Source organism: Gordionus sp. m RMFG-2023, chromosome 1, assembly GCF_954871325.1.
Source record: "Gordionus sp. m RMFG-2023 chromosome 1, tfGorSpeb1-WG-v2, whole genome shotgun sequence".
Lineage (NCBI taxonomy): Eukaryota > Metazoa > Nematomorpha > Gordioida > Chordodea > Parachordodidae > Gordionus > Gordionus sp. m RMFG-2023.
The window spans coordinates 25,357,339-25,369,377 of record NC_088775.1 but is presented as its reverse complement, the minus strand read 5'-3'; the positions used below and the strand labels follow the sequence as shown (position 1 = coordinate 25,369,377).

The 12,039-nt window shown below is 27.6% G+C and overlaps 1 long non-coding RNA gene across 5 annotated transcripts; it reads right to left on the bottom strand.

Annotated features, from left to right (window-relative positions):
- Positions 1 to 3,107: 3,107 nt before the first annotated feature.
- Positions 3,108 to 6,745, bottom strand: LOC135922885 (uncharacterized). 5 transcript variants are annotated; one of them, XR_010571086.1, is made up of 3 exons: positions 6,322 to 6,745; positions 4,447 to 5,697; positions 3,108 to 3,434 (listed from the first exon to the last, which is right to left on the bottom strand). It is a non-coding gene; the product is annotated as an uncharacterized LOC135922885 (long non-coding RNA). The 5 variants fall into 5 exon arrangements; XR_010571093.1 differs by lacking the exon at positions 3,108 to 3,434 and adding an exon at positions 4,005 to 4,253; XR_010571084.1 differs by lacking the exon at positions 3,108 to 3,434 and adding an exon at positions 4,250 to 4,325.
- Between the last annotated feature and the right edge of the window lie 5,294 nt (positions 6,746 to 12,039).

The window sequence follows — 12,039 nt, the reverse complement described above, 5'->3', positions numbered from 1 at the left end:
GATGTGTGAAGGACGGCATTATTATTCCAGTGGGATATAGCGAATGGGCAACCCCGTTAGTGCCTGTTAAAAAGGCAAATGGTAAATTGAGACTTTGTGCGGATTTCAGGGTCACGGTAAATCGATGGGTGGTGGAGGTTAAATATCCATTGCCTTTGAGGAGATTTTAGCTCAGTTGAAGGGTGCGAAATATTTTTCCAAGGTGGATTTTTCGTCGGCGTATTTGCAGTTACCTTTGAGAAAGGAAATCCGTAAATTATTCACGATAACGACTCCAAAGGGGTTGTTTGCGTTTTGTAGATTACCATTTGGGTTAAGCGTATCTGCTCCCATTTTTCAACGGACCATGGTGTCAGTTTTTCAAGGATTGGAAGGAGTATTTTACTATATGGATGATGTGTAAATCACTGGAGTGAAGCCGGAGCAGCATAATCAACGCTTGGAGGAAGTGTTTAGGAGAATTCGTGATAAAGGCTTGAGAGCTAGTAAGGAGAAAAGTGTTCTGGGGGTAATGGAGGTTGAATATTTGGGTCATCGGATTAATGGAATTATGCCTCAAATAAAGGAGTTGGTGGTGCGTTATTACAGGTAATAGAGGACTTGGAAAGACCCGTATTTTTCTCGCGTGTTTTTCGTGAGGTGGAAACCAGGTATTCTGTGATTGAACAGGAGGCCCTGGCTGTAATTTTCGGGTTGACAAAATGTCGTGAATATTTGATTGGTAAAAAATTTGTAATTTTTACTGATCACAAGCCGTTAATTCACTTATTTCGGAAAAACAATCGGGAGTTAATGATGTCTCCCCGGTTACAACGTTGGTTGTTGTTGGTGGGCAGCTTTAACGTGGAGATCCGATATCGTCGCGGTAAAGAGAATTGTTTGCCTGATATTTTGTCCCGATTAGGATTAAATGAAGGAAATGATGAAGGGAACAAGGATAAGGTTCGAAACAGTGAAAAGGCCCTGGTTTGTTCGCTTTCGCATATGCTCAAAGGGGGTCCTACCAATTGGGAGGATCTTAAGTTGAGTACATTGAGAGATAGAGAAATGACTAGGATAAAGTTATGTGTAATGGGGAAAAAGACTTGGGAGGAGGATTGTAAAGTTTTTAAAAAGGTGAAGGAGGAATTGTCTGTGGTAGATGATTGTTTAATGAGGGGTAATCGTGCCGTAATTCCGTTCAAATTATAGGGTAAAATTTTAAATTTGTTACATGCTAGACATCAGGGTCAAGGTAAGATGAAATCGTGGGCCCGTGAATATGTTTGGTGGCCGGGTATGGGAAAAGATATTGAAAATATCACAAGGAAATGTGAGCCGTGTAATTCATGCGCGGTGATGCCCCGAAAGGAGGTGGGTCAGATATGGCCCAGGTCGAGAAAACCTTGGGAACGCTTACATGTTGATTTTTTCGATTTAGACAAAAGGTCGTATTTTTTAGTAGTAGATTCGTATTCGAAATGGATAGAGTACGAGGAGGTACATGGATATACCACGAAAATTGTTGTAAGGAAATTGAGGGCATTAATGGCCAGGTTCGGATTGCCGGATACTATTGTATCTGATGGAGGACCTGCCTTTGTTAGCGAAAATTTCAAGCAGTTTTGTAAAGAGTCTAGGATTCGACACATTTTGACCCCGCCCTATCATCCCAGCTCAAATGGTCAAGCTGAGAGGATGGTAGCAATTGTTAAGAATTGGATAAGGAAAGCCGGCAGGGGGCGTATTTGGCCCAGTTGAATTACCTCAATTCCAGGAATAAGGAGGGAGTGACACCGGCTGAATTGTTTTTGGGCCGGATGACTAGGGTTCCCCTAGATTTTCTAAGGGCCGAGAGTCACGAGAAGGGAGTTTTGGAGGACCGAAAGATTAGGTTTGAAGTTGGAGAAAAAGTATGGACTCGTTTGTTTGACGGGAGGGGCAAGAAATGGGCCAAGGGCATTGTTGGGGTAAACAGAGGTTCAAAGTTGAATTTGATTCAATTGGGCGGCACAGTTATGTGCCACAATGATCATATACGACCGCGGGAGTAAATCTGAGGTACCTCATATGATAATATAAATATGAAATTATATATATAAATAAAATGAAGGTGCATCCCGAAGGATTAGACTCGTTTCCGAGCAAATATATAATGTGTAAATGAAGGTTTGGGTAACATATTGTATGTGGGAATGGGAAGTTAAAGGATCAAATAGGAGAGGGGCTCATCTTAAAGTGGTAAATATATATATTTATGCAAAGTTAAAGCATAAAGGAGTAAAATGTACGTGAACGGTCGGTAACCTTTTTGTTTGAGTTTATGTATTATTATATGATGGTATTAGAATATGATGGTATTAGAATTTATTGATAGATGTTTATGTAAAAAAGTGAAATTGAATAAGGAGGTTATCTCGGTAATATTACGAGAAATTGAAGTATATGTATGTATATGTAATGTTAAGTTAAACTGGTTTAATGTTCCGGCTGTCGGTAATAAACAAGGAAAAAAGATTGAAATTGTGGTAATATATGTATTGTAAATGAATAAAAGTGTAAAAAAATAAAAGGAATAGAAAAGTTGTAATTCATTTTGTGAATGCATTTTTGTTCATAGCCTTATAGGATAAATCACGGTTGTTGAACATTGGTATTGGTCCTGGGAATATATTTTTTTTTAAAAAAAGATATAATTAATTAAAAAGTTTTTTTAAAAAAAATTTTTTTTTTGGTTAGCACGAGGAATTAAAATTAAAAAGTTTTGTTTTATTTTTTTTCTCCCCCCTTTTTCTCTTGTTTATAATTTAATGGCTGTGTATGTTCGGAATACCGTAAAAGGAAATAGGAAAAGTTTTAAAAAGTGTTTATTTAATTTAATTTTTATTTGTAAAAGATTTTTTTTAAAAATTATAAATTGTTTATTTTTTTGAAAATTTCCCAATTGAAAATTATATGAAAAAATTTCGAGTGGTTTCAAGTATACCAATTCACAAACCACGATCCCCAATGACCATCTAATGACATACGTAGGACGTATATGTAAACAAATGAAAATCAGCCACCGACATATGGGATTAGACGGAAAAGATGTTATAATTGTCAGGGCGAGGGTCATCTTAGACATCAATGCACGCAACTACTGAGGGATCGTGTACCTATGGGGGTGTTATCGGGGAATCCGCGGGTAGAGCCACATGAGGGACAAAAGAGGATATATAACGAGATGAATTTGGGGCAGCCGACAACTTCCGTTCTTATAGGACCGGCCATACCTACTGATAGACGTCCTCCGAAAAGACAAAATTATAATGATGGAGTGCAACAATTGGGGGAATCTCGCGGACATAGAGAAGGAGATGTGTTGCAGAGAGCTATGGCCACTATAGCCACAGAGTTCTACCGACGACTAGCGCAGAGGATTTTTGGAGCAGTCCCATGTCGGCCTAAGGTGACTATGTATGGGAATATTCGTGTAACATTAATGTAAGCATGAACGTTAATTTTTTTTTCTCGCAAATATAAATAGATACATGTAAAAAAATTTTTTGGGTTTACCGACATGCCCTGATCCCATAAAGGGGTGGCATGTCGTACTTTTAAATACGTTTACATTTTATATTTTTTTTTACGCGAAATGCCAATCAACCGATTAAAATAAGGTGGATTGGATAAAGAATTTAGATGTAATAATATATGTTGATATTATTTTTTTTGGATTCATTAATTTTTTTTATAAAAAATTACATATATTTTTTTTTGTGAATTAATTTGAGATATTTTTGCTAAAAGATTTATTATTTGTTGTGTGAAAAGTATTAATAAAGAAAATAATTCGTGAAAATTTAGTGTGTTTAATTAATTATATATAAGAGCATTGATTAAGTTTCTGCTTTCTGATTTTTGGGGTTTCGTATAGTTTTTCTTTTCCGTGACAGTAGTTTTCTTTTTCAGTTATTTTTGTTAGTTGTTTGGTTTTTGTTTTAGTTTGTGTGTTTGTTTAGGTTAATTTTTTTAGTCTATAAAAAAACATTCCCTTACCTCTCCACCTCCTTATCTTACTTACTTTCAAACCTTCCGGAAAAGAATATTTGATTTGCACTACTTTATTTTCTGAATATTACCAGATGATTTTACCGAATACAAAACAAAAGAAAATCCAAGACAATGATAATTAATAATTGCTCCACGAGCAATATATGTATAAACATTTCATATATAATATTATAAATATATGTATGAATACAAATAACGTTGAAAATAACTGACATCTCCTATATATAAATATATATATATATGTATATGTATGACTACATATAATGTAGAAGTTAACTGACATCTCGTATCTAAAATTATATATATGCGTAATTGTAAAAGTACAAAACACAACATGCCCGCCCTTCAAAAAACCCGGTGTTACATTATCCCAAAAGTATTATTATTATTTTTTTAAAATTTATTGTATACGTTCGATTCATTTTCATGTAATTTTGCCCCTTTGCTTCATCTCTCATCGTTTATTTGATCATGCTCACATCGTTCCATCATTACGTTCGAGTCATAGCTCTTGATAATAATTTTCGTCTGAGTCATAGCTCTTGATCATTATTGCTGCCACACTTCCACTATCTGTATCCTCCAACACATCAGGGGTCAAATGAGACATATATTATGTATATTACTTTCTCAAAATAACAATCAAAACATTGAATCTTTTCAAAAAAATATATGAATGGTAATATTTTATTTGAACGTACCACTGAAATTTAAAAAAAAAAATGTATGATACAATAAATTTCATTGTACAAACAATAACAGATATACAAATATGTTATTGTTACTTAATAAATTTTAACCCCAATTAGGATACCACAGGAATATGGTAATACAAGAATTAAAAAGCTACATATCAAAATGGGCTCAGAATAATTCTTACCCAACTTACAAAAATATTTTTGGATAATGCAAGGAAAACAACAATATCAACATATCATTTCATTGAAGATTAATATATATGTTATTAATGTGATGGTGTATCTCAATAAACTCTTGGATTTTAAAAATAAAGTGCAAAATATTTCACTCAATTATTAACATTGGTTGAAATATTAAAATATATGATTGTCTGACATAAACATAATGAAAATATTTATTACAATCTAAAATTTAAATTTTGAAACAAATAAAATAAGTATCAAAAATTGTTACATATTTATTGTGAAAATAAAATATAAAAAAAAAATCTATTAATCATGCTAATATCATCACCAATAATGTTCAAAAACAATGCAACCTGTAAATGGATCCCTTCTCACATTTACCCATTGTCCATCCACATTATTCCATAAACTTCATTCAACTCAATAATCTAATCAACTTCTTTCATATACATTTAATATTTACAATGTGAACAAAATATATTTAAAAAAATGTGAGACCAAACAAAAATCTCTTATTGATATATTGAATATATATAATAAAATGTGATGTGTTATAAAACTATGAAAGTATATTTTACAAAATAAAATTAAAAAAAAAAAAACTTGTCCAGTATCCAACTGAAGCCTATGTCCAGTATCCAACTGAAACCTATTTTCTTTTTCACATAATTTGTACACCATTTACAAATTATTTCCTCACATTAAATTTCCAATAATCATCCAAAACATATTGTTACAAAAACTCCGACTCTACCAATTTATGTAACAACATTTGCTTCTTTTTTAAACAAAAATCACCCATATAAAAGTAATTATTTATGTATATATATATATATGTATCTTATTTTTCTTTATTTACATTGCAAGACCCAAATTTATTCCTGCTAATTAAAATCCCCAAAATTCAAATATTAAGTAATCTTTTCTGTCCTGCATATCATTAGGTCCTGAATTTTCCTCTGACAGAAGACCTTTACCTCCATTCAAAGAGTCTTAAGGCTTAAAATAATCACCAATAAAACCTATTCCCAAAATATTGTCAGGTAATAGGTATTTGACTATATCTAATGGTAGCTGACACAAAAACTGACACAATAAAGAGTTAGCTGACACGAGATAACAATATCTGTTGCCCCCCCAGGTCTTATGTTGGTGTAACTTATTTTAATTAAATGCAATCCTGCCACCTAGTACCCTTACATACTTTCAATCTTATTATTATTTACTTAACACTTAATCTACCCTACTTCTAAATTCATAAAAATTTACATCTACAGTTCCCCAATATAAAGATATAAATTAAAAATTTTAATACAAATATTAAAATGAACAACTATAGCTCCCCTATAATGTATGAATTAAAATTATTTAAATACTCATTCAAAAATGAAAATACATAAACCTCAAACACTTTGCCCCGTATACTCATATACTTCCACAATTAACATACCATTTTTCTTCCATAAAATCCATAGTACATTGCGTATATACGATTAAACATAAAATATTAAGATATCAAAATATTATTTATTTACCTGTTTACCACGCATTAACCCATACCCTCGGATCCTGGTTCACGGTCAATAACTATAAAAAAACATTCCCTTACCTCTCCACTTCCTTATCTTACTTACTTTCAAACCTTCCGGAAAAGAATATTTGATTTGCACTACTTTATTTTCTGAATATTACCAGATGATTTTACCGAATACAAAACAAAAGAAAATCCAAGACAATGATAATTAATAATTGCTCCACGAGCAATATATGTATAAACATTTCATATATAATATTATAAATATATGTATGAATACAAATAACGTTGAAAATAACTGACATCTCCTATATATAAATATATATATATGTATGACTACATATAATGTAGAAGTTAACTGACATCTCGTATCTAAAATTATATATATGCGTAATTGTAAAAGTACAAAACACAACAGTATTATTAAAATATTTTTTTATAATTCATATCTAAATTTTTAGAATATATTTTACCAAAACAATCAAATAAAGGAATATCACTTCTTAAAGTTTGTAATACCTTTCAAAGCGAAAAGGAGAAATAAAATTGATTTTACTTATTCTAAAGCATTTTTTAATTAAAAATATTGTTTTACACAAGTATCATTTTATGGTTACAGATTAAATCATGGGGAAATTTTCATATATTATTTTTTTTTATTTATTTTTTTTTAATATTTTTTTTTATTTATTTTTTTTAAAATTTTTTATTTATTTTTTTTAGATTGTCTGGATTTTGGTAGAAATTTTTGAATGTTACCTTTTTCTTTCAATTGGCGTATTTTTAGATTTTTTTTTTGATAAATAAATATCGTGTGGATTTTGAAGGAAATTTTTTGATACAATATCAAAGTTTTTTAAATTTAACATTGTATATATGTTATGTTTATTCAAATAAATTGATTAATTATTTAGTATACCTATTTTTATTAAATTCTTAAATATACTCTGTTTTTCTAAATTCTTAAATATACTCTTTTTTTCTAACTTCTTAAATATACACTTTTTTTCTAAATTCTTAAATAAATATACTCTCTTTTTCTAAATTCTTAAATATACTCTTTTTTTCTAAATTCTTAAATTTACTCTTTTTTTCTCAATTCTTAAATATACTCTTTTTTTCTAAATTCTTAAATATACTCTTTTTTCTAAATTCTTAAATAGACTCTTTTTTTCTAAATTCTTAAATATACTCTTTTTTTCTAAATTCTTAAATAAATATACTCTTTTTTTCTAAATTCTTAAATATACTCTTTTTTTCTAAATTCTTAAATAAATATACTCTTTTTTTTCTAAATTCTTAAATATACTCTTTTTTTCTAAATTCTTAAATATACTCTTTTTTTCTAAATTCTTAAATATACTCTTTTTTTCTAAATTCTTAAATATACTTAAGATTTTTTTAAAATTTAAAAAAAAAAATAAATAAAAAAATATATAAAAAAAATAAATAAAAAAAAATAATATATGAAAATTTCCCCATGATTTAATCTGTTACCCATTTTATTTCTCTTTTTCTCTGTCCCAAATTCAAGCAATTACGTATGTAGTCAGGGACAGATCGCAAAATGACGGAAAACTATATAAAAGATTATATTAAATTACAAGAGGCTCAGGAAGTAAATGAAATACCATCGACCAGTCAAATTACGACTGTTGTTAAACAAACTGAATCGTTTTATGACAAATGGGGCGATGGTAATTCTAGTAATATGTCAATACCCGATGATGAATATTATAATTACATAAATAATAGATAAAACATTTAAGGTGGATAATTTGTTAGAGTGTTGGGCGGCTCATCAAAGCGAATTTCCAATTTTAGCAAAATTGGCAATTCTTGCTTTAAGTGCAAGCTGTGAGAGGAATTTTTCCACTACTGGAAGAATTCTTGAAGAAAGAAGAAGTAATCTTCAACCTGAAAAGGTAGATATGTTTCTCTTTCTTCATGATTATTTGTGAATTTTTAATATCTTTCTTGAGTATAGGGTTTCGTCAATCATGCTGGTTTTTTACTTTGCAAACTGTCAAATATTTATTGCTTTATTATATTTACCTTGAGTCATGAAAGTTTTTAATCCAACATTTTTCATTATTTTTTTTTACAATATTATATAATACAATTATCTTCTTTTGTTAAAAATTTATATTATAAAATAAATTATATATTGTGCAATTAGATTATATTTTCAAAACACTATTTATTATACATGCATTTTTTTGTATAGCGATTTATTTTTATTTTATAAATTAAATAGTAAATTAAATACAATATATTATATTCTCAAAATATTTTCCATTTTTATAAATTAAATATTAGTTTTATTTTTTTTAAATGTAATATAAAATATAGTATATGACAAATATTATTACCATTTTTATGAATATTAGTTTTATTTTTATAAATGCAATATAAAATATAAAATATAAAATATACTCAAAATATCCATTTTTATAAATAACAGTTTTATAATTTTTATAAATTCAATATAATATTCTCAAAATATTAGCTTTTTACATGTATTTTTTAAATAATAAGCGATAATACTCGCTGAAAAATATGGTAAAATACCTCATAGGTGAATTTTTGTATATACCAGGTCGAATATAATTTAAAAAAATATCCGGGCCGGGCCTTAAATTTTTAAATCCGGGCCGGGCCTTAAATTTTTATGGCCGGGCCGTAAAAAATTTTTTTTTAAATATCCGGGCCGGGCCTAAAAAAATTAAAACCGGCCCGGGCCGTGCAAATGGTACCTCTGCAGGTCTCTGATATATATATATATAATTTTTTATTATAGTAGTTTTAATATTTTTTAATATATATATATTTAATTTATATACTCATATGAAATAAAATAAATTTGGCATTCAACTATTTTTATTTATAATATAAAAAAGCGTTAAAATCTAAAAACAGATACAGTTCCTTTAAATAATATCTAGATACAGATACTTTTATAAATATTATATTATATTTATATATATTTTTAATTTACGATTTCCGCAAATGTAGTTGCATCTTATTATTTATTATTTTTGAGAATTATTTTGTATTGCAATCGATGTTGATATACTCCCCTGTACTGATTTATATGAATGAAATGATGTTGATTTATTATTGGATAAAAATAAAACAGGATAGAAAGAAATTTACAAATTAGACATGTTTTTCGAATAAATATTTAAAATTTATTTTAAAAATATAAAAAAAATTAATGTCTCTCATATATATTATAAACGTTAAAATACTTTTAAAAAAAATTGCGGTAGATTTTTGCGGGAGATTTCCAATTGCGGTAGTTTTGCGGGAGAAAGATGTCTGCGTGTAAACTAAAAAATTGAGGGAGTCCCCTGCTGATGGGGGGAGACATGGCAACCCTGGTGACGAAGCGTCAATTAAAAAAAATTTTTTATCATTACATTGAAAAAATACCTATTATTTTTAGCACATTACTACTTTAAAAAAATAGTATTATTTTTATTACACGTTAATTATTATTTCTATTTTAAAAAAATATACATATGAAGGAAGATTTAATATTGTTTAATTTTAAAATAAATATTTTTAAAAAATCATTTTTGGTATAAATTTATTATTACTTTAAAAATAAAAATTCTGGGGGAAAATATAAATAATAAACCTCATGCTTTTTCGTTGGTTATTTGTATAATATTTAAAAACAAATATGAATTTTATTAAATCGATATAACTTAAACTACAATTCATTATAAATCGCATTTTAGTAATGTTTTTTAAAATATTATCTGTAATATATACATTCCATAACTGACAAATGTGTCTGTAAAAGTGGCATTTTACCTAATGTTTTGTAACCAAATCTATATAATAGAGGATTTAACTATATGTCTTCTTAGTTTTAATAAATAAATTTCTTATACTTGTTTGAACGTTGGAAATATTTTTAGGAAGAGGGATGTAATTAAATTTAAAAATGATTATGAGTGATATTGATATTCCATTTTCACAGAATTTCATTGCAAGCTGACATAGTGAAAATATAATTTATGTGTATTAATTAAATCTAATAATTAAATTAGCACTCATTTAATAAAAATTTATAGTCTTATTAATTTTTAAATAATAAAATTAAATCTATATATTACATAATAGAATTACTAAAGAAATCGTTCAGGGGCAATCAAAAAAATTTATTTTTAGTTCAAGGGGATATTAAGGAGCTATTAAAACATTTTTTTTCAGGGGGCTATTAAAAAATATATACAGATTTATTGAAATGCGAGAAGGATACGCTTTATTTATCTCAAATAAAAAACATTATTTAATAAAATCGCTGTAATATATCTACTTTATCAAAATATAAAAAACTATATTAAAATAACATGCAAAAAAAAATGATGTAAACAATTTAGAATACAAATGTAAAAAATATATAACGGAGGCAAAAATGCTCTCATTGAGATTCGAGGAAAATAAAATAGTTACCTTTAAACGATAAATGTTAAAACACATAAAAAAACATATTTTTATAATAAAACAAGTTTGAAGTATAATAATAGAATATAATAACGAATTTATAATAGGTATATATTGTTTTATATTATCTGATATTTTTTTTAAATATAAATATACATCCATTAGATTATTGTTATATTGTAATAAATTAAATTTATTCTCCTTTCTCGCCTTTCATATTTTGAGTTCGATTTGGATATTGATAATCCAACACTATATTGCTGATATTTTAGTTCCATATTACTTTGAACTATTTGTAATTTATTTATAAATGTATAAATATCCTGGGCTGTTTTTATTGATTTTTTTAGGCCATTATTTAATTTGAAGTTGATGTACCATCAAATCTTCCAATAGAGGTTTGATCTAAAATGTTTTAATAGGAATTTGAAATATTTAAAAATACCAGTATTAATTTGATTTGAAAAAAGGAGCTTAAATATAAACATAAATATTAATTATATAAATACCAGGATTAGTTTGAACTGAAATAATTTGAAGTTGATGCACCATCAAATCTTCCAATAGAGGTGTGATCTAGACTACTCACTCCAGGCATTGCTGCAGGACAATTATTTGTATTTTAGGTTTTAGTAATAAAAAAATGTACAAAATTAATTAATAATATGGATACCTTGATTATTTTGAGGAATCTTGTGGTTTATTTTATCCTCACCACAGTTAGATGCATGCACTTTGGTAATTTTAAAAATACCTTTGCAAAAAACACCTTTGCCATTTCATGAACAACACCTAAAATAAATATTGTGTCCTCTTTTTTTCTCTTTATATTTTTTCATTTTATGACAGTATAATTTTACAATGACTAGAATGCTTATAAGAAATTAAACCTTTAAATATGATATTAAGTAAATATAAAATTTTAATTATTATTATATACCCCTTGTTTCTCTTAAATTTATTAGATTTGCAGAAACTGTCATAATTGGAAGTTCTTCCATATTTGAAATATATTGATCTTAAAATAATACATATGTTGATATTAAGACAATACAAAATATATTATTGTAAATTATGTTTATATTAAGGCAATATAAAATATTATTGAAAATATTAAACTTGAATTGA